Genomic DNA, 17102 nt, shown 5'->3' with positions numbered 1-17102 from the left:
TGATAGAAAGATAGACGACGTAGAATTCTCGCTTATTCTGGCCGAAGAGGAAAAGTACGAGAAATTAAAGTCGGACATAAGAAATAAAAAAACAATCGTAAAAGATCTTTCCGAGGAATCTCGCAAAAAGATTTACCAAGAAGCGAAAGAAGAGCTTCAAAGAAAGCTTGCTCAGTAAACATCTGCTTTGAAAAAAGCGTGACGGGATTCTATTTACATATCGAACGTCAGTCTAGAAAATATGCAAATTAGAGTGTAAGACATAAATATAATAATTTTCACATACATAAGCGTCCAGATGTGTCTGGCGTTCGCTTGTGATCGTGGACTTTGGGGCTGGGGAGGCCTAAAGTCCCGAGTTCGAGCCTCGCTGTAGATGCATTTGGACCGGTTGCTGTGAGTGAAAAAAAAAAAGCCTCCCCCACTCACAGCAACCGTGGGGGGAGGGGTGGAAAGTGCGATTCAACCCCGCGATGGGGGGTTTCGCGATTGGAAAAGTCAGGGGGTGTCTCGGGACGCTGTCCGGAGTTCACCCTCTGGTGGGTCGTAAGAAAGATATATGTGTATGTACTAGAGGGCCTCTGGCGCGGGATGAAATAAGCCCCGTAAGCCCAAAATGCAAAAAACCCCACTGGGGATAGCTTGGTGTTCTGCGCGATGCATTCCCCAGTGGGGTTTCTGGCAAAATAAACGCCAGTTTTGCATTTTTATTTTCTCGGAATCCATCCTAACAGGGGGTGGTTGGGGTCTATTTTGTAAAATATTTCGTAAATTACGTCAGGATAATAAGGAATATCCTTATTCAACCGACAAAACATCCACTCGGCTTTTGTCATATCAGAAACCTCAAGAATAGACTTACCGGTAATTTCAGACAAAAGATAGGGGATACTTTTATAATATTTCCCTAGCTTTAATTTTTTCAATGTTTTCCGTAGACTTTGCGGGGTTGGCTCTTCTAAATGGTCTATGATTTTCTTCTTTACTTCGTTGTCTAAATATGCCGGTCGTAAACCTTGGATATGACTCATCCAGTCCCTAAAGTATTTTATTCTTTTGTATGGGGTCTTCTTACGACCTCCATTGGCGTAATACTGCTCTCTGGTAGCACAAGGTACGGCATTACGAATATTCTTACCACATTCGTAACACTGTGCTGACGTGTCGTCTTCTATTTGCATTTTCTTGTCACAACACCAGAAACCCTTGGGCTTAGGTATGTTAACTTTAGGTGCTAAGCAAACTATGCAGAAGTTGTTTACGAACTCTTTACATTCATGCATCGTATATCCAACAGAATACCTTATACTTCGTTTGCAGTACCCAACACAGCAGCAGTAAGGGACACACCGCGGAATTTCCGTAAATCTGCTGTACCCGCGTTCGTAATTTCCCGGGTAAAACCCGCAAATATACGGCATCAATCGCGAGTCCCCCTTACTGCTGCTTGGTTAGTAGATGGTCATAATTCTGTATTCCAAGAAAATCTATCCATTGCATTATTTTTATGCTTAGTTTTAGCCTATTTCCTCGCTCAAGTGCTTGCAATCGATAGACTGAGCTGCGGTAGTGAAAGCCTAGTCGTGCCATCAACATAACGACATAAGTATACTGTACTAACGATCAATACGTTCCGGTCTTCTCTTCATAGCTTGTTAAATTAAATTAGTTTATTAAAAGTGTAAATAATTCATTAACAAAATTACTTTATTCATTGAAAGCTTACCTCAGAATTTAGATAGAATTGTTGACAACAACATGAGGAAATAGTCTCGATAAGTCATCCCGGGTTTCCGTTTCAAGTCATATTTCTTGGGTATGTCCGCTGGACGTTATGAACTGTTTGTACGACCGCAAAGAAGTAGGAAGAAATTATTGAGCGTTCGTTTATTGATCCATAATTTCTTAGTGTCTACACGCATGGCAGGATGTGCTGAAGCTGCATGTTGGTACCGAGTCAGAAGAGTCGCAAGAAGCCCAGCCTTTGTTGTTTTTTTTTTGCAGTCTCCTCGCGAAATGTGCATTCTTGCGCAAGAGTACCCAAATATGGATTTGAATGACGTGTTCATAGATAAATGTTTTATAGATTGGCTTAGCAGCTAAGGATGTAATTCCGGGCTTTAGAAGTAATATGATAACTTGTGATCCATTTCAGTCACAACCAATCCATTCCAGTCACATCCAAATAACATCCATTTTATCTTAATACCGTCTTAATGGAGGAAAATTTGTCGTAAAAATCTGTAACGATCCACAGATCCACCTATATATACACGATGTATACAGTCCTTTGAAAAACCTTTGCCTTGACCGGCTTCACAGACTCAAACCAGTGCCACGATCAAAAACATTAAAAATTTTTGCTTTTTCTGTGTACAAAATTTCGAAACAGAATCACTGGTTATTTATAATAAAATAAAAATCAAAGGATAGAAGATGCAAATTCGGCGTAAAAAAACGTCTACGTTCCGTACGATCCAGCCAACCGAAGTCCAGTCCATTCCAGCTATGTACGGTTCCTGATTTTCCAAAATTAAAAAACACTCAAAATTAGGGCATTTAGAAGAGGGAAACAAGTTTTAGAAGTTTGGCATGTTTTTGCTATACATTAAGATTATCTATGGCCATTCAAAAGGTGAAAATTCAAAACTTTTTACTGGGTTGCCTTTATTGGGTTGCCTGTGACAGCCAAGTCGTAAAATGCCTTTGTTGTTGTTTTTGTTTTTGTAGTCTCCCTTCTCGCGAAATGTGCATTCTTGTGCAAGAATACCCAGATATGGATTTGAATGACGTGTTCATAGATAAATGGCTTATAGATGGGCTTAGCAGCTGAAGATGTAATTCCGGGCTTTAGAAGTAATATAATTGAGCACGATAAAAGAAGATTTCTAGGATTGTAATTCAGATATTTATTAGTATTAATAGAGCTACTCAGTCGCCAGTATTCTGGCTTCAATCCCGTGGGTTAGTAAAGCCTAAAGGAAAATACGTATATGAGAAAAGTTACATCTCTAATAATCCTATGAAGCACAGAAACACCTAGTTTCTGTCGGTCCCAGTCCATAAGTGTTACTACAGTTACTCTCTACTAAGACGACAAATAGCCAAGTAAAACAGAAATACAATGAAGAACATCACATTGATCGAACTGAAAAATGAAAAACTAAAAGAATACAAAAATCAAGACTTTAAGACTTGACTTTAAATCTCTCTGCTTTAGATAGACTAGCTTGTATATTACCGCGAACGACCGCGGACGTACATCAGTCAATTGCTACAGGTTTCCCATACCAAGACAACTTCACGTTGAATAAAAAGACTTGATTTGCTAGCACTTCTTTTTGAATATCTTATAAAATTATCATGCATTCTAACAAGTATTTTGATCCCTTTGGCCGCCCCGACCTAGGACTATGACTAAGCATCTAATGCTTTCAAATTGTCAATCTGTTTCTCTTCCATTCTTTATACATCTTTGTTTTTCCATGAAGAACGAATTCCAGTGTGCACCTTTATGCTATCATGAAGCTTGGTTTCCTGGTTTCATCTTGACTCGTCTCGTGTCTGATAGGCCACGTTCGATATTTTAAAATTCAAATTTACTTCAGCTATAGCCACATGTATGGTACAAACGCTTGGATCACCAAATACATTTATTAGCAGGAATCAAATAAAGTACCATATAGTACGACGTCGGCCTGACTTTACTGTTTCGTTCTGCGTCATCGGTAGTATCGATATCCGCGTCCTCTGAAATTATCACGACTACTGTCGTAATTTCTGCATCCACAAGATTCTTTTAGCTCCTCAAAATATTTTTCTATCTTCTGTTCGACTTGCTTTTCGATCCAGAAATAAGCGGAAACCACCATCCCAAGCGATGCAATATTAGAAATGATTGAGGAAACACTCAAATTCATTGACCTCGCAATCTCGTGTAATAGCCTTGCTTCTGTGCGCTGTGTTCGTTCGTCTATCAAACTCCTAACCTCATCTCTGAGGTCTTCAGCCGCTTCCAAACTTTCAAGAAATTTTGCAGTCATTTCCTGGAGTTTTTCGGGTGACAAAGGGCTCGCTTCGTAATTTTAAATGTCATCTTCTTTGAAAGCTGCTGATCCCGCCCTTCTCATGATGTTCATCACCAAACTTTTAACATGGTCAAAATCCGCTTCAAATACTGTAGTAGGTAAAGACGGCTTTTTTAAATGTGCGATGGAGTTTCGTTGTTGTTAAGCAAAACAACGTTTGCTTCAAGCGGATAAGAGCTTTGGTCATTTACTGTAGGATTTGTCCAAAGCGTCCGGCTTGAGCATGAACCGGGTTGCTTCAAAACCCCCGAAAAAACAGTCAGTTTTTTTAGTAATTTTGTTACCAATGTTATGTCAAGGTCTCCATAATCCAAGGTCATGGACGGAGCACCGGAGGGATAAAGGAGATCTTTCTGCATTGGGTCCAGAAAATTTCTTGTTCTTGCTGGAAACAACAAATCATTCATGACTTGAGGAAGGGCGAGAAATTGGCTCAGCGTCATGGTTGAGGCAGAGCTTGATGGGAACGTTTGGTGTACCAAGTAACGTAGAAGCTCATTCAAGGCCTTGGTTCCAAACTCATTTACAACGTAGTACAGGCGGAAGAAGTTTTGGTTTACTTCTGAGAAAGCCATGGTACATCGTATGATACACCTGATATATAAATGAAAGATAGTTCCATGAGAAGTCTATAGCGCGCGAGGGGTTTTCTCCCAGACATAAGCGGGGATGTGTTGTTGGATATAGTAAGGTTTTCCAAGATTTTTTCTTAGTAATGAAGTAGGTATGCTATTTACATACCGTCAAATCCTGGTTATAAGCCCCGAGGCACCTCATTCGTATGGATTTTTGTAAGGGCTTGTATCTGGGGGGAAAAGAGTTTAGGATGAAGGGGAAACAGTTATTAGTTGTTTCTTCTTATTTTTCCAGTCAAACAGCTTTATGTTCATCAACAAAACAAACATGAGATACCAAAAATGCATTATGGGCTTATAACTGGGGAACGTCAGTTATATCTTGAGTGGGCTTATAACTGGGTGGGCTTATAACTAGGTGGGCTTATAACTGGGTGGGCTTATAACTGGGTGGGCTTATAACTGGGTGGGCTTATAACTGGGTGGGCTTATACCTGGGTGGGCTTATAACTGGGTGGGCTTATAGCAGCCTGGGAGGCATATGACCGCGGGATTTCCCAGTAATACTATCTTGAACAGTGTATTTTTAAAATGCCAGCGTGACATGGTCACATGAGGTTCAGAAGATCGGTCAAGTTTCAAAAGGCATGTGATTACAACTTGGGTGAAATCCCTTAATATTTTCTATATTCGCTTTCCAATGAATAATCACAATAACAAGTTTGGCCGGGTTCTGTTTTGAAGTTATATAAATATAGACGATTTCTGAGATGCCCGACCGCATTCACAAATATCGCAGGCGCAAGTACGAAAACGAAACATTTTCGGACAGTGTTCGGCTTAAAGGTACCCTAATGCCTAATCACAGACCTTATTTAAGTTGAAGATATGTTCATGAAAATCCAAATTTTTTTTGAAATTGGATGCATTCCTGATTTTTAAATGAGTTTTGAAAACGCACCTTTTCATATAAGGACCGCGCGTAAGGGGGACTGATGCGATTACGTCATCGGGGTGATACGTTCCAAAAGTGAAAGACTTGCGCATTCTTCCAAGGTGGATTCACTCGTACAATAAGTAAAAGCTCAATATTTCGGCATTTTTTTTTTTCTTAAAACTTTTAAAAAAAGCACTCTTGACCCACAAAAAAATTGGTGTATCACCCCGATGACGTAACTCTATACAATTTTTCAGGCTCCTCGAACGCGGTAGTGAAATTTCGAGAGTGAGTGGACACGAGAATTTTGCCAACTTTTTCGTGCCGTAAAAAATCAGGAATTCGTTTGAAACGAAAAAAAAAATTTGAACAAAACGTGTTTATGACAATGTGAGGATTTGTTCTAAATTGGTCTGTAATCAGGCATTAGGGACACTTTAAGAAACCTTTGGAAACCATAGAGCTTTTGGTGACTTCTAGAACCCCAGAAGAAAAGATTTTGTCTGAAGTGAACTGTTAAAAAATTCATAATCCTGCCTCTGAACCAACATGTGCAAGTGACACGTTTCTCATATTAAAAAATCATATAAATTGCATGGACGTGTCTTGTATAAAAGAACGTATTTATATCTATTCAGTATATAATGTTTTGTATATATAAAGCACGAATACATAAGATGGTACAATAATGTATAAATTTAAAGTTCTTGTGTGTAATTTCCATGGTTTCCCTGAATCCATCGATTCAACCATTCATCACACTTGGAATTTACACTCCACAATGTTTCAACATTTGCAGATAGCGATGGCTTCTTTTCTACTTCCTCCTCATCGTCTGATAGTTTCATCTGTGGAGGCCATTCCTGACTTGTTGCTTTGATAGTAGTATTCTTTCTTGGCGAGATCTCAGGGTCTGAGAAAACGCTTTGATCTTTTCTTGATTGTTGACTGAAATTAGGGTAAGTACTTCATGTATGCCTGATTATAATGTCCTGGCGGTGTGCTTTATGTTATCGTGCATGATGACGCTCTCTCACTGTATCCTAGTGTATCCACTGTATCCATTGTATTCTCTGTATCCTAGCATATCCAGTGTATCCACTGTATCTACTGTATCCTAGTGTATCCACTGTATCCTAGTGTATCCTAGTGTATCCACTGTATCCTAGTGTATCCACTGTATCCACTGTATTCTCTGTATCCTAGTGTATTCAGTGTATCCACTGTATCTTAGTGTAACCTAGTGTATCTTAGTGTATCCAGTGTATCCAGTGTATCCAGTGTATCCAGTGTATCTACTGTATCCACTGTATCCAGTGTATCCTAGTGTATTCAGTGTATCCACTGTATCCAGTGTATCCACTGTATCCTAGTGTATTCAGTGTATCCACTGTATCCAGTGTATCCACTGAATCCAGTGTATCCACTGAATCCAGTGTATCTTAGTGTGTCCTCTATATCCTAGTGTATCCACTGGATCCTAGTGTATCCACTGTATCCATTGTATTCTCTGTATCCTAGTGTATCCAGTGTATCCAGTGTATCCACTGTATCCAGTGTATCCAGTGTATCCACTGTATCTTAGTGTATTCAGTGTATCTAATGTATCCAGTGTATCCACTGTATCCGCTGTATCCGCTGTATCCACTGTATCCAGTGTATCCGCTGTATCCACTGTATCCTAGTGTATCCAGTGTATCCTAGTGTATCCAGTGTATCCTAGTGTATTCAGTGTATCCTAGTGTATCCACTGTATTCTCTGTATCCTAGTGTATCCAGTGTATCTACTGTATCCAGTGTATCCTAGTGTATCCAGTGTATCCATTGTATCTTAGTGTATCCTAGTGTATCTTAGTGTATCCGCTGAATCCAGTGTATCCTAGTGTATCCAGTGTATCCTAGAGTATCCAGTGTATCCAGTGTATCCAGTGTATCCAGTGTATCCAGTGTATCCACTGTATCTTAGTGTATTCAGTGTATCCTAGTGTATCCAATGTATCCAGTGTATCCTAGTGTATCCTAGTGTATCCTAAGTGTATCCAGTGTATCTACTGTATCTACTGTATCCAGTGTATCCAGTGTATCCTAGTGTATCCACTGTATCCACTGTATCCAGTGTATCCTAGTGTATTCAGTGTATCCAATGTATCCAGTGTATCCTAGTGTATCCTAGTGTATCCTAGTGTATCCACTGTATCCTAGTGTATCCACTGTATCCACTGTATCCTAGTGTATCCACTGTATTCTCTGTATCCTAGTGTATCCAGTGTATCTACTGTATCCAGTGTATCCTAGTGTATCCAGTGTATCCACTGCATCCACTGTATCCATTGTATCTTAGTGTAACCTAGTGTATCTTAGTGTATCCACTGTATCCAGTGTATCCGCTGAATCCAGTGTATCCTAGTGTATCCAGTGTATCCAGTGTATCCTATTGTATCTACTGTATCCAGTGTATCCTAGTGTATCCAGTGTATCCTAGAGTATCCACTGTATCTACTGTATCCACTGTATCCGCTGTATCCAGTGTATCCACTGTATCCGCTGTATCCACTGTATCCGCTGTATCCACTGTATCCACTGTATCCTAGTGTATCCAGTGTATCCTAGTTTATTCAGTGTATCCTAGTGTATCCACTGTATCCACTGTATTCTCTGTATCCTAGTATATCCAGTGTATCCAGTGTATCTACTGTATCCAGTGTATCCAGTGTATCCATTGTATCCTAGTGTATCCAGTGTATCTACTGTATCCACTGTATCCACTGTATCCAGTGTATCCAGTGTATCCAGTGTATCCACTGTATCCAGTGTATCCGCTGAATCCAGTGTATCCTAGTGTATCCAGTGTATCCTAGTGTATTCAGTGTATCCTAGTGTATCCACTGGATCCTAGTGTATCCAGTGTATCCTAGTGTATTCAGTGTATCCACTGTATTCTCTGTATCCTAGTGTATCCAGTGTATCTACTGTATCCAGTGTATCCTAGTGTATCCCTAAGTGTATTCAGTGTATCCTAGTGTATCCACTGTATTCTCTGTATCCTTTTCGGTCTAGGAGAGTAGGGATGATCCGATCAACGACAACGTTTAGTCAAAAGACTGTATACTTGTGAAGTATGCCAATGATTTGCCCCTTAGTACTTTAGTTAACCAGGAGTATGACCATTCTTGTCAGGAAGTTATAATAATATTTTGGAATGAGCAAATAATAATCATATGAAGATTAATTTGACTAAAACTAAAGAGATCATTGTCAAAGGCAAGGTAGAAACATCTTTGCCTGTTGCTATTTATGACATTGAACAAATTAAATGTATTTTAAATGTATTTTAACTTAAAAGTTGTTGGGCCTTGTTTTCCTTGGTGATCCTACAAACTGGGATTACCAATTTGATCATTTTTATTAACCAAGGCTGGTAAACGAATGTACATTTTGCGTATTTGCAAAAGTTACGGTTATAATCTTTAGATCATCTTCATCATCTTTTTCATGTTTTGATCATTTGATTTATTTATTCTACCTCATTATTAGTTTGATTTTGGTCATTTTGAAGTCGGTAAAATGGGAGGGGGATGATCGAAGTGATAGTCTTTTTAGCGCAAAAGAAAAAAAAAAAAAAAAAAAAAAGAAACCAAAAACTAAAAAGATAATTTAATTTGCTAAAACCTTAAATGGCCATAAGGTGTGGGATTTTGCTCTCTGTATCTGTCAATTTTTTCAACTATTTAAACAAAAACTCTAAAATTGAAAAAATGGAATTCAAAGTTTAATCTTAATTAATAAAAAAAATCGAAAATTGGGGCCAAATTTAATAAATCGAGAATTCAATTTTATCAAAAAGACGAATGGCCATTAAGGTACACGCATTGAAGAGCCTCCGCTACTAAGCGAGATTCTACCCAAGCAAATGGAAAAAATGTTCAAGCTGATGTAAGTATATTTTTGAGAAACCTGATAACACACTATTTGACTTGTAGTATCCGGTCAAGTCCACATGTTCACAGCCCTTTCATAATTTGGTAGTAGGAAAGAAACAAAGCGGCGTGGTCTTCTCATATCAAAATATTATAATCTCCAGTCACATGGTCAACGTTCTTTCTCAGTTGCTGCTCCGCTCCTCTGGAACTCTCTACCTTGTTCAATTAGAGATATTTCCAGTTTATCTTTATTTAAATCTAAACTCAAGACTCATTTATTTAAGTTAGCTTTTTCTTTATAATTATCTATCTTATTTATTTATTCCTTTAACGTTATGTTACTAAGCGCTTAGAACAGACTTGTATAAGCCATATATATTATTATATTATTATTATTATTATAGAGTTCCCATTGACCCTATTGCCTATAACCTTCCTAATACAAATAAATACAAATACAAATTTATTATGCTCAATATTTTACAGTTACAAAATTTATCAAGAAAAGAAATATATTAAATTGATACATTTTTGATATATGTTAAACTTTATTTTATTTATTTATCCTAGATCACCACTGCCCTTCCAGAACTAGATGGCCAGGAAAATAAAAGGGAAATAAGAAAAAGATTGGCTGAGAGCCTAAGGTATAGACGGAACATGTTAAAGAACACTATACACTGGAAACGTGCCAAACAGGTAATAAATTCAACATCAGTTTGTATAATATGAGAGCCACTAGTAGCTTTAGATTGATACACTTTATTTACAGAGGGAAACCGTAATTACAGAAAAACTGTACTCCACCTCACGGTCCTAGTACTGTGGTTCAGAGGTTATATTTGGTTTATTTTGTATTGGTTACCAATTCTTCTGGTTTTTTTTTAGCTCAATAAATACAAAAACGATGCCTGTGATAGACCTTAAGGGCAAAATTACAGCCATTGTAGATGTAGTGAAAGACAATATTTCAGGAGAACTAGACAAGGAGGCAGATGAAGAAACTGGTTTCAACTTGTGTTCTTCGTAAGTATAATTTTATATTATAAGAGCAATAGTAAATATGATCATGAATGCCTGCAGTTGTTTTGTTATTATTCCAGCTTTTCATGGTTCATGAATTGTCTGCACTATAAATCTGTTTGTTAACTGATGATTATAGAAGTCAATGTGGCCAAGAAAATCTAATCTAAAGGTTATGCAAAATCAGGATGCATGATTTTATATCAGATATACAACACTACTCTTCACGGTCATCCCTTGGGAAATTTTTTTATACTTAACATGTAATTAATCACTACTTAACACATGTAATTGAGAACTACTTAATATGTATTTAATTTGTATTTTTGCTTTACATTTAATCACTGCTTTATCCCTATTTATCAAGTACTTAATTCTGTCTTGCCAGCTAACTAATGTATATTTCATCCATACTTTAATTTTTGACTTAATATGTATTTAACCACCTACTTAATATATACTTAATGATTATAAAAGGTACAACAAAAATTGCACTTAAAATGGCCTTAATGACTACTTGATATATATTTGTCACATATACTTAATATATACTTGAATTGTATTTAACATGGCATTATCAAACTAGGTGTATAATGGATTGCTTAATCACTACTTCATCCCTATTTATCGAGTACTTAATTCTGTCTTGCCAGCTAACTAATGTATATTTAATTCGTACTTGAATATTTGACTTAATATGTATTTAAACTACTATACTTTATATATACTTAATGTGCAACAAAAATTGTACTTGAATTGCCTTAATAGCTACTTAATATATATTTGTCACATCTACTTACTATACGATCTGGATTTCATGATTCCTATCACAATGCTATGCGCCATCTTCAAAAATTTATCAGAAGAGTGATTGTTCCTTAATTCACAATTAAGGATTCTTTAGATAGCGAATCATTCACTTCGGGATGGCTTCGTGAATCCATTGCATCAATTGAAGAAGATAACAATACTAAGTTAAAAAAGTCTCAATCAGATACGAACCAAATCGGCACAAATAAACGTGTCGTATTCCATGCTCCTGGCGTTTCTTTTTGTACGTTTTGTTTCTATTACTATTGTGAATATGAAGATTTATAGTAGACTTCATTGATGCGGTATAAATTTGGCTGCATTTAGTCCCTCCAGCTCAGTTATCTTGGCCTTGTCATAGGTATAGTATAAGCCGTTGGAAAACGGAAAACCGCGTATCGGATCGTAAGTGTTCAGTTCTTGGAATCCTCTTGTTTGTAGTGTACTTTTCATCATATCATATAATTCTTCATGTTATGTATCATCTTGGCCTCTTCTCTAGTTCTGTCCGTCGTTTATTATCGTCAAAGCAAGCAAATTGAGTTTCTCCACGGGCTTTTCTTCTTGTTCTTGTGCTGCCCATTACCAGCTATAACGTATATCATTACTTCGGGGATGAAACGGTTTGTCTCTCATGTTCTGATTATGACAATAACATGGCCGGCTTTAGCTTACTGTTTTGCAGGTACGGTGTACTAATATATTTCCGTATATACTGACAATCTTCAATCTTCAATCTTCATTCTAGCAAAAGTAAATCTTTAAAGTAGTGCTTTGACTAGGTTGTGAGTTCTGCATATATTGGCGGACTATTCTAACGAGCTTTGGTAAGCACGCATTTAGATTTTGAAATTGAGGATTGGATTTCTTAGCCAATCATGATAAGCAGATTTATTGAATTATCGAAGCCATGCACTGTGCTCGTGATCAAAGTAAATAAAATGAAATCCGAGAAGCCACAACAATGCGCGCGAAAGTCCGCCAAGCACGTATCTTGTTTGGATTAGAAGCCGTCCCAATCTACGGCAAAATGCTGCCTTTTTTCTGTCTTTGCGTTATTCAAAGACATTTTAATGGACGTTGAAAAGTTTTATTCGTGGTACAGCGATCTTTTCTTATCGTAATCAAGCTGCTGAACTCCGAATGCGCGGGTTCTTAGCAGCATATTGTGCGAGAACTTTATAGGGCTTGCTGACAATAGGTTTCGAGAATTATAAGAACTGCTGACTTCGATTTAAAACAAGTCCAAGTTTTATGAAGAAGAATTCAAAAGGTATATTTTTTTACATACGGGATGTAAACTAGGAGGTTTCGAAATCCAACGTAGCCACAGAATACAGTAGTTGAAAGCCGGCTTGCCTTGACAGAAGATATTACATTACGAGCAAGCTTTCTTCGACCAAGCAGTAGATTTTGGAAAATGTAAGGTAATTATCTAAGTCATTATTGCAGATATATAACTTGTGCTTCTATGCTACCTTATTTAGGATTAACGGCATATATTTACAAACATGTTGCGGTAAATGTTTCAGTTGTCGCATCAGTATGCAGTGATATTGTGCAGCTTGCTAGCATCGTTCGTAGACGTACTACAACATATCAAATTTAAACTATAATAATATGTCTTTATCGCAGCTTTCAAGCAACGATTTGTAGCGCTGTGTTATCCATGTTTTACACTGCAAAATTTTGCAATTGTGCTGCAGCGCGAGATTTTTGGCTGTAGCAACTGTACTTTAAAATACTAATTGAGTACAACTTTAATTTACATGGGGAGGGTGTATAAATACGGATTAACCTCATATACTTGATATGTATTTGATAATATAGTAGTTGTTAAGTGCGGCACAAATACCTATCAAATACCCTACTTAAGTACTACTTTAATTCGAATGGGGAGATAGGGTGTATAAATACGGATTAACCTCGTATACTTGATATGTATTTGATAATATAGTAGTTGTTAAATACGGAACAAATACTTATCAAATACTCTACTTAAGTACTACTTTAATTCAAATAGGGAGAGGGGATGTTCAAATATACATTAAGTACACTACTTTAAGTGTAATTATTGAAAAAGCAGTAGTTAAGTACAGATCAAGTAGCTTAAAAATACTCTACTTAACTTGAGGTTGAACAACTGAGTTCCTATTTTTGTGTATAAATACATTTTAATCCCTGTATAGATACATATCAAATAAAAGGTGGATTTAACAAAGTTGTTAAAATACAAGTTAGATACCTGTTCAGATACACATTAAGTCAAATAAATACACATTAAGTATTGTTCAAGTATACGTTAAGTAACAAAATTTTCCCAAGGGATGACTTCTATTGTTTTTTGCTCATTAAAATATAACAATTCATGATCATGAGTTTTATAAATTTGATATCCTGCATTTCAATCTTCCCATAATCAAATTATTTATGTATATAATTTTTTTCAGTGATAATCCTTCTTGTGATGCATGGGGCAACAAAAATTGGAAGAGCATCATACTTACGGCACTCAAAAGAAAAGGTATGTCATCAAATTGAATCTGTATAAAATATTATACATTATTTACATGTAACATGGAATATATAAATGATTTTTCTGGCTAGCTAGCAGGCATAGGGTTTAAAAGAACAGAGACATGAAATTTGAGTGAGATTGAAAAAGGATAATGTGAACAATATAGTTAGCCATGGATCTCATCATGCCCCTATTGCATTGCTTTTCTTGTGTTTAAATTTATTTTAAATAATATTGGTGATACAAATTTTTAATTATTTTCAGGTGATTTTGTAAAGCTTATTTTACAGTCAATGTATCCGGCTGGGAGTGAGAACATTTCTTTGGAATCACCAAACAGAAAGAAGTTCTTCCATGAAATAAAGGTAGAATAACAGTGTATATAAGTAGTACTATAAACGAAAAGCAGTTAGATTGAATCAGAGTATAATAATGTTTGATTCACTTTTATATATTTCTCAGGTTGGAGAGACTTTTTATTGGCCTGAGAACCAGCTGTTGGTCAACAATCTTCAATCTACCAACAAACATGTTGCCACCACTACTATTACAAGCAAGCACCGACCATCCCTACTAACAAACACGGTGCCACCACCAATAATTTAAAGAAACACACTGCCACCGCTACCAACAAACATGGTGCCATCACCAGTACAAACAAACATGCTGCTGCTACCCCTACTAACAAACACGGTGCCACCACCAGTACAAACAAACATGCTACTGCCACCCCTACAAACAAACATTGTGCCACTGCCAGTACAAGCAAGCACACTACAATCACCGCTTCCAACAAACACAGTGCTTAACCACCATTACAAGCAAGCACACTAAAACAAGCCATACTAACAAACACGGTGCAACCACCAATAATACAAAGAAACATGCTGCTGCCACCCCTACTAACAAACAAACTGCAACCTCCTGAACCTCCACCCCCACGAACAACCACACTACCATCACAGGTACACCGCCAACAAATGACCAAGATTTCACCACACCATCCCCCACACAGTGTCCCATCCTTACACTTCCCAACAAGCCATGTAAAAGGTACAAGGGTTATGCATATGTACCAGTAACTGATGATCTCCATGATGAACAGCCCCTTCCCACTAAGCGTAGGAGAATAGCCAAGACAAGTTTGGACTTTCTTTTTTAAACAGATTTATATGACATATATAATAGACCATGTATCAATTCTGCCACTCATTATCATGATTTTTAAAATTCATATTTTTCTACATACTGGATCAAAAATGGCTGTATTTCATTGAATTTTTAATAATTTTACATTATCATTGCATGAGCTAAGTTGGCATGAATATAAAAACATTCAAGTTTTATTTAAAAAGTATTCAATTTCTAGATTTTTCAAATTTTATTGAATTGTTGTTGGGATTATTATATATAATTATTTTGAATTATGAACATGCATAGATTTGAAATTTTATTGGATTTATAAGTGTGGATATATAATGGTAATTGAACTGAGTGGAGTGCAATTTGGTCTGAAATCAAACGCGCGATTACAAAATCGCACGACCGCGTAGCGGGAGTGCGATTTGTAATTGCAAGTTTGATTTCAGACCAAAATTGCACGACACGAAGTTCAATTACCACTTTATTATATCCATTTTGAAATCTTTTTTGAAAAAGACGTTTTTTCCAGTTAAACCGATATGACTTACAATCTACAAGCAGTCGATTCAAATGTGCTGTCAAGAAAACTTGTTTATACTGATCGAGCAATGATTCTCATTTTGAAAACCAACACTTTTAATCCAAAACTAAAATGAATTTATATAGGACCAAAAGGCATTACATGTATTAAGAATCGTTTACTTACATTAAATAGCAAAACAATCCTGCCCAAAAGGGTTGTAATGAACTGGCTGTTGTCCATACAGCCAATGCTCACTGCTTGTATTTTACGATTTCTGTTCAACATGTTAAGATCACACTTGTGCCGAGAAAACAGCAAAAATCAAAGGTTGTTTAGTCCTTCGGTTGTCCTTAAGAAGTCACGTAGCTCAGCAAAAATCTTCTTCTTAAGAAAAATTTCTTTTAATGACTATTTTCGTCGATGTGTTGTTATGCTTTACAGATTGAAAGGAAACCACTTTCCACGATCAATCGCCAAGAAGTCACATTCAAAAGATGCCGATTGCATTTTCCCCTCTGCTTTTCGCTGTAATATCTTCAACTTACTTAAGCAGTTACTTTACAAAGATGCTTTTGACAATTTTAAGTGATCAGTTGGTCTTTTTAAGTCCTTTTTATGGCTTTTTCAGTCTTTTTTTACGACTTTTGACGGTAAAATCGTTCTTCAGAAAATTTTTTTTGAGTCGTGGCTCTTTTTTTTCGCAAGAAGCGTTGAGCCCAACACTCAGATGGATTCCTTGATATAATTGGCTAGAAAATGACATGTCTCTCTTGTGATTGGTTCATATCAGTTGATGTGCAAAATCGTGCAATTTAGAGCTCAAAATCGTGCGATTTATGCTGAAATCACTGCTGCAGGGAACCAATCAGATTGCAGGATTTGCTTGTGATTTCAAAATGGATGTAATAAATATATATATATATTATATATTTTTAATGATTTTGAGAATGTATAGATATTTTTTGAAATTTTATCAATAACATTAAAGTTACAGATCAAACATCTACAGGTGTGGTTTTTTTAATTTTCTGATCATTTTCACATATGGTAAACATGTTTTTTCACACATTTTTCACATGTGTGAAATGAATGTGTGGGTGTGTGTGTAATCTTATTTATTCACTTGTATTTCACATGGTTTCACTTAACTATTTCACATGGTCTTCATGTGGTCTTTTGATTTCACATGAATTTCACATGTTTTTTGTAGTTTTTTGCTTTGTGTATTTCACATACATTTCACACACTTTTAACATGTGAAAAGGACTACGATCGTTTCACATGGTATTCACATGAAACTTTCACACACTTTTCACATGACTTTATGTGAAAAAGTGTGTGAAGTTTATCACATACTTTTCACATAAAATTCACACGTTCCTCCCCAATAGTGTTGGCTGGTTATTTATAGTGTTTATTATAATATGCATGCAAACAAACAAAAGGACTCCAAACGTTTAGCGTCTAGTACTGTAGTCTATTTGGGTAATTTATAGTGCCCATGTTTATTGGAATTACTCTAGTTTTATATTTCAGCAATAGGCCATGCTCATGATACTTATTAA

At 36.5% G+C, this 17102-nt stretch overlaps 1 long non-coding RNA gene across 1 annotated transcript; it reads left to right on the top strand.

Moving 5' to 3' along the window:
* Positions 1–10787: 10787 nt before the first annotated feature.
* Positions 10788–16541, top strand: LOC148911100 (uncharacterized). The gene is made up of 4 exons (XR_016119861.1): positions 10788–12780; positions 13804–13877; positions 14136–14236; positions 14334–16541. It is a non-coding gene; the product is annotated as an uncharacterized LOC148911100 (long non-coding RNA).
* The last annotated feature ends 561 nt before the right edge of the window (positions 16542–17102 follow it).

Source organism: Actinia tenebrosa, unplaced genomic scaffold, assembly GCF_029948245.1.
Source record: "Actinia tenebrosa isolate PJP-AT-01 unplaced genomic scaffold, QUT_ActTen_1.0 PGA_scaffold15__27_contigs__length_11533743, whole genome shotgun sequence".
Taxonomy (NCBI): domain Eukaryota; kingdom Metazoa; phylum Cnidaria; class Anthozoa; order Actiniaria; family Actiniidae; genus Actinia; species Actinia tenebrosa.
Note: the sequence above shows the minus strand (reverse complement) of the source record. Positions and strands in the feature narration are given on the sequence as shown.